Source organism: Mastomys coucha, unplaced genomic scaffold (genome assembly GCF_008632895.1).
Source record: "Mastomys coucha isolate ucsf_1 unplaced genomic scaffold, UCSF_Mcou_1 pScaffold21, whole genome shotgun sequence".
Lineage (NCBI taxonomy): Eukaryota > Metazoa > Chordata > Mammalia > Rodentia > Muridae > Mastomys > Mastomys coucha.
The window spans coordinates 98424507-98430636 of record NW_022196904.1 but is presented as its reverse complement, the minus strand read 5'-3'; the positions used below and the strand labels follow the sequence as shown (position 1 = coordinate 98430636).

The 6130-nt window shown below is 41.8% G+C and overlaps 1 protein-coding gene across 2 annotated transcripts in view; it reads left to right on the top strand.

Annotated features, from left to right (window-relative positions):
• Dennd2b (DENN domain containing 2B) overlaps positions 1-6130 on the top strand; it is a 190282-nt gene that overhangs the window by 26021 nt on the left and 158131 nt on the right. Inside the window, exon 1 of one of the 2 annotated variants that reach the window (XM_031387814.1) lies at positions 5970-6053. The exons of the other annotated variant lie outside the window; for it this stretch is intronic. The gene's annotated coding sequence lies outside the window, so the exon portion shown is untranslated. Of the gene's footprint in view, positions 1-5969; positions 6054-6130 lie in introns of those variants that run through there. 2 annotated transcript variants of the gene reach the window in all.

Below are 6130 nucleotides of genomic sequence, written 5' to 3'. Positions count from 1 at the left end.
CAGAAATCCACCTGCCTCTGCCTCCCAAGTGCTGGGATTAAAGGCATGCGCCACCACCGCCCGGCGTTCTATTTCAAGTTATGTAATATTTTCAGGGTTCCTTTGGGAAAGCCTGTGTGAGTGAGTGTGGAGTAATGGTAGGGCTCTCCTAGAAGGAAAGTTATACTTTGAACAACTAACAAAGCAAAGAACTTATGCTTTAGCCTCTTACTGATTGGCCGTGGGGATTCTAAGTCAGCAGGTCTAGACTGATGCCTGCCTGTGACAACATCTTACATCTAAGTGAGAACCCAGTAACTTTGCACATGCCACAGTGCTTGAGGGGCTTGAAAATCAAGGACAGAGTGAATGAGAAGACAAACATGACCTTCCATACCACTCACAGTCATTCCTTCCTGCCTCAGCCTTCTGTTCAGGTGACAGGCATGCACTACCATATCTGGTTCCCTTTCTGCTCATCAGAGCTGTGTCTGTGTGTGTGAGTGAGGATGTGCAAGTGCTATGGTGAACATGTCGAGGTCAGAGAACATTTTTCAGGGGTCAGTTCTCATCCTCCCTCCTTTTTTGAGGAAGGGATTTTGCTGCTGTGTAGACTAGGTCCCACTCAAGGGCAGCTCTCCTCTCCCATTAGTGCTGTGAATACAGGTGAATCTGACTTTTTATTGGGGTTCTGGGGATTGAATTTGGGTTGTTAGATTTGTATGGCTAGCGCTTTAACTTGCTAAGCAGTTACACAGGATGTTAACCATTTCCCAGTGTGTGTCTATGTCCACATATGTGCGTGTTGTCCACAGGTCAGAAGACAGAGTTGAATCTCCTAGAACTAAAATTATTGGTGTTGTGAACAACCACATAGGCTCTAAGAATTGAACATGGGTCCTCTGCCAGAACAACTAGTGGTCTTAGCCACTGAGCCAACTCACCAACCCCGTGCTTCAGAGTCTTAAAGCTCATGTGAAAGTCACAAGGGTGAACATGAGTTATTTATGTTTTATTTATCTTGAGACAGGGTCTCATGTAGAGCTCAGATTAGCCTTGAACTCACTATAGAGCTAAAGAACTGACCTTCCTGTTCCCACTTTCCATATGCTAGGATTACAGGTATTTATACCACCATACTCAATTTTTATGCAGCAGTGAGAATCAAATCTAGGGCTTCTAGATTCTAGACAAGCCCTCTACCAACTGAGTAATATCTCCAACCCTGTGTTTTGTTCTTGGATAAGTTTTCCCTGTATATCTTATGCTGGCTTTCTACTTGCAGCAGTTCTCCAGCCTTAGCTTTCTAAGTGTTGAAATTACAAGTATGCCTTATCACATCCAGCTGCTTTAGGAATGAACTTTTAACTCAGGTAGTGATGGCTTACACCTTTAATTCCAGCCCCTGGGAGGCAGAGGCAGGTGGATCTCTGTGAATTTGAGGCCAGCCTGGTCTACAGAGTGAGTTCCAGGACAGCAAGGGCTTCACAGAGAAACCCTATTTTGAAAAACATAAACAAACAAACGAATGAATTTCTACTCACATCTGGGTGAATGGAAAGCAAAAATAGCACTTGTGAAGGTTACAGAACCTGGTTAATATGTTTATTTTTCTGCTTGCTTCTCTCTCTTTCTCTCTATCTCTCTTTCTCTCTCTTTCTCTCTCTCTTTCTTTTTTTCTTTCTTTGGCAGTGTTTTACAGTGTAGCTCTTGCAGTGTACACCAGGCTAGCCTCAAATTCAGAGATTCCCTTACTAGTACCTAGTATTGGGATTAAAGGTGTTCACCATTCCACTCAGCTTTTTAATTATATATTTGTGGTTAATGTTTTTAAAAACCATTTCCAGGTGATTTAAAATAACATTCAAGTTTGACAGTTTAACTAAAACATAATGTTCTTAAATGATAAAAAAGGATTTTGGCAGTGAAGGCAGGAAGATCAGGAGGTTAAGGTCATTCTTAGAGAGCAGATTGAAGACTAGCCTGGGCTACAATGAGACCCAGTCTCCAAACCAACTAACCAACCAAATACCATCATCCCCAAACCCAGAATAGCCTAAAATCTAAACAAAAAACTAAGAATAAGAAAGGATGTTTGGAACATCTGTCATAGAAAACTGAGTCATCTAAGCCAACCATGTCTCATTTTCCTGCTACAGAGAAACCTGGTTGGTTGGGCCAGGAAGCATAACACCACAGCCAGGCTAATGGGCACATGTGCTATGGGGAATTCTGCTTTGTGAATACTGGAGCTATAGACCCAAAAATCTTTCCCTGAAAGAGAAAACAGTATGTATACCAAAACCCCAAACAACTTACCCTGCTTAAGTGCAGGACTTAAAACAACAAAAGGAACTAAAGCCCATCTTTGTGATGTCAAGTTCTGTTTTAGTGTGTGGTAAAATAATTGAATTTTAAGTCTCTTAGAGTTAAAATATACAGACACTTAGCTATAAGATGTGTTGCCAAGCATCTGTATGGAATATAACCATGTAATCAGGCTGTATTGTACTTCTCTACACAAAGAGAGCCAGCGCTTCTTCTTCTGAAAATTAGGAGAGTTGCATTTGTCTGACAGAAGACAGTACAGAGGAAATGACTTGGAGGCAGAGGAGAAGTAGAAGAGAGGATGAAAGGGCTGCATTCATGCTATCCAAATTAGAGTCAGGATGTTTATGCTCAAATCTTGTCTTGGCTCTCATTGAGGGCACTGAACAACAGGGACATGGGAAAGTGTATCTCTGAAGTCCCTAATTTAGGCACTAAACAGACCAAATTCCTTCCACAAATGCTTCCTATTTTCAGCAGGCTGTTTCTGAACATACATTGTGATTAAAGTGCACAGCTGGCTAGTGCTAACCACTCCTCTTTCTTCTGCTAGCTCTTCCCCACAGCTATTATTTCATTTCGCTGTTTATAAGTGACATGCTCCACAGGACAGCAGCCTGCTGAGAAGTATACTTACTACTTTCTTTCCTTTCCTTATGAAGTCTCCCTGTTGCCCAGGTATGTCTCAGCATCTTGAGAAGCTGGAATCATGGGCATTTCACTGTGCTCAGCTCATTTTTTATTCACTCAAATAGCATGAATATTGAAATAGCATTGTAAACGTATTTCATGGTAGGTATATAGGATGTAATTGTGAGCAAACTAGACTTGGCTCCTGTCTTCAGAGCATACTATCTTCCTAAGAACATTTTTCATAATTGGCCTTGTTTAGCCAACAAAATGAATATTTGGTTAATGAAAATTTAAAAAAGTTCCAGATGTCAGTGTTTCTAAGAACTATTTGGCCAATATTAGTCTCTCAGTAATGTTCACATAAGTGATAATTAAGATTAGGACTATGTTTAGAGACTTTTAAGGTATGCTAATTTTCTTCCTGAAAGAACAGATGTAGTAAAGGTTTCTCTCAGGAATTAAAACAGTTCCACACATAAGCAGGCAAGATGTCTCAGTGGATAAAAGTGATTCCCTAAGTTCATTTCTGGATATAGGGGCCTAAAGATGGCCAGCTGTTACTAGTGCTTGCTGTTCTTGCAGAGGACCACAGTTCAGCTCCCAGCACCCATGTAGAGCAGCTCACAAACAGCAGTAAACCAGTTCCAGGGGACCCAGCACCCTCTTCTAGACTTCATGAGTACCTGTACCCACTGTTGCATATACCACACATAGAACATACATATCTATGTAATTTAAATAATAGAGTAACTTTTTAAAGCAGCAGATGCAGTAGCAATGTGTGTCTATAATCCCAGCCTGTGTCCTGGGAGGCAGAGACAGGAGAATCAAAGAGAAGTCAAAGGTCAGCTTGAAGTACAATATGGAAGAAAGGTATAGACCTTGCATTGATAGGTGGAAGGAGAGAAACAACTACTGAACATTGTTCTCTGATCTTTACATATGCTCTGTAGTATGCATACAACTGTGGATACACACACACACACACAGAGTTCTATGTATAATTTATAAATGAACTTTTCAGACAAAAAGAATGATTTGTACCTCATTATTGCCTCTTGCAATTGCTTCAGCACACAAGAATTCCCAGTAGCTAGAAATGAGAATAACTAATGTCCTGGATCTCTGTAGAAGAAAGTCTTGATGCCTTCTGTTCAGTTGGTTTTCTCTATAGATGTCACCCATGGAGAAAATGAGACATTAATACATTAGTTTTAGAAGTGAGAGACATCTGAGCCTCCTTACAGGGCTGGCGGTGTAGTCAGTGGTACAGCTTATGCTTAGCATGCATACTTGAGGCTCTGAGTAATCTCTACCACCCCTTCCCCCACTACAGGTCCTTAGAGATGGGCATTTGCCAGGAGTGTTAAGCTACGAGGCTTGGTTTGTCATTGTCCATTTCCTGGGTCCCTGGTCCTCCTCCCCGCTGCCATGCAGGCATTCTCTCTTTCTGTGTTTGGGGGAATAATCACCCTAATTTAAGACTGGAGATTTAGAGAGGCAAGTCCCTCCAAGTGTAGCCTAGTTCTTTTGTAGGATCCACAGGTCAGTGAATTGGAGTAGAAACTCACTGTTTGATCCTTAGTTAGTTAGTTAGTTAGTTAGTTAGTTAGTTAGAACTTGTTAGTTCCAGGCAGTGCCTTTGTTTTCCAGGTTATCTCAAGAGTAGCTGAAAGTTGGGGTTTTCCCAATGTAGACAGAACCAGTTCAACTTGTTAAAGGTAAAGTCTACTCAACAGTGCAGACATCCTCTCTGATGTCAATATGATGATGGTAAGGAGTTAATGATATGGTACTACAGTTCATTTCTGATATCCTCTTTTGGGAAGGGAACAATAGTTTTATATTACTTTAGTTCTTGTCACTAGTTGTGCTTGATCATGACAAGTTGAATTATTTCCAGGATGAATTTTTTTTTCTTTTTTCTTTTGGTTTTTCAAGACAGGGTTTCTCTGTATAGCCCTGGCTGTCCTGGAACTCACTCTGTAGACCAGGCTGGCCTGGAACTCAGAAATCTGCCTGCCTCTGCCTCCCAAGTGCTGGAATTAAAGGCTTGCGCCACCACTGCCCGGCTCCCAGGATGAATCTTAAACTTATTATTTTTAGTGCTTGACTTCTTGCAGCTGAGTAAATATCTCTTTAGGATATGTGGCAATTCAATTGGCTTTGGTTTTGAAACAGACCTTAGCTTTAGAGCCTGCTTATATTCCTCTACATACATTGTTTTTTTTGGAAATGCAATCAGTGTATGTAAAATTATAAAGTGTGATCACAGACTAAACCCAGAGACTCACATGTGCTATACCCCCAGCCCTAAAACTGTAAATTTTGTTTTGCTTTGAGACAAGGTCTCCCTTTGTAGACCTGGCTACCCTGGAACTGGCTGTGTAGACCAGGCTGGCCTTGAACTCAAAGAGATCTGTTTGCCTCTGCTTTTCTAGTGCTGGGATTAAAGCTGTGTGCTATCACTCCGCCAAATTTTTCAATTTGAAATTCTAAATTTTGAAAGTCAATTTTCACTATTCCAATTCCACGGTCTATTTGTAAATAATTTATGGAACGAGAATTCAAGTTACATAGCATTCCACCAAGTAAGTATGGGTCTGGATTGAAACGGATTGTTATACTGGGTTAATAATCTTTCCTTCGGATTCCACTGTTAAGTAAGACTGTCACTGGTACCTTGTTTCTTCGTTGACTAGCATTCTCTTTTACCTCTTGGTTTTACCTGAATGTGAAGTTTTTAAAATTCTCACAATCCTGTGGAGCTTTGATTTCGGACCTGATCCTTGCTACCCTAGAGTTCTGCTACTGGCTGCAGTATCCAGGGTAGCTTCTTTTAATGTCTTTTCAGGGCTCCTGGGCCCAAAGCCAGCAGAACGGAAAGAGTTCTTGGGTTTGTTTGAAGGCAAGCCGGCTGTACAGGCAGCTTTTCCCAGACTTTCCCAGCTCCGGCTTTTCCTGCATACCAGCAGAGCGGCTTTTTTCCTCTGGTGATTGAAACCATCTGGACTGCAGAGGGGTCACGTGTGTATGAGAAAATGACATAAAGTTTCTGATCCCCTTGTGCTTCTGCTCCAGATCCAGACAGTCCTTGGTCGGATGGTGCTGAGGTGAGGGCGGTGCGGTCTGGGGGCCCGACTTCCCACCCTACTCTGGTCATAGCAACCCCCCTCCCTCCGTGCAGCTA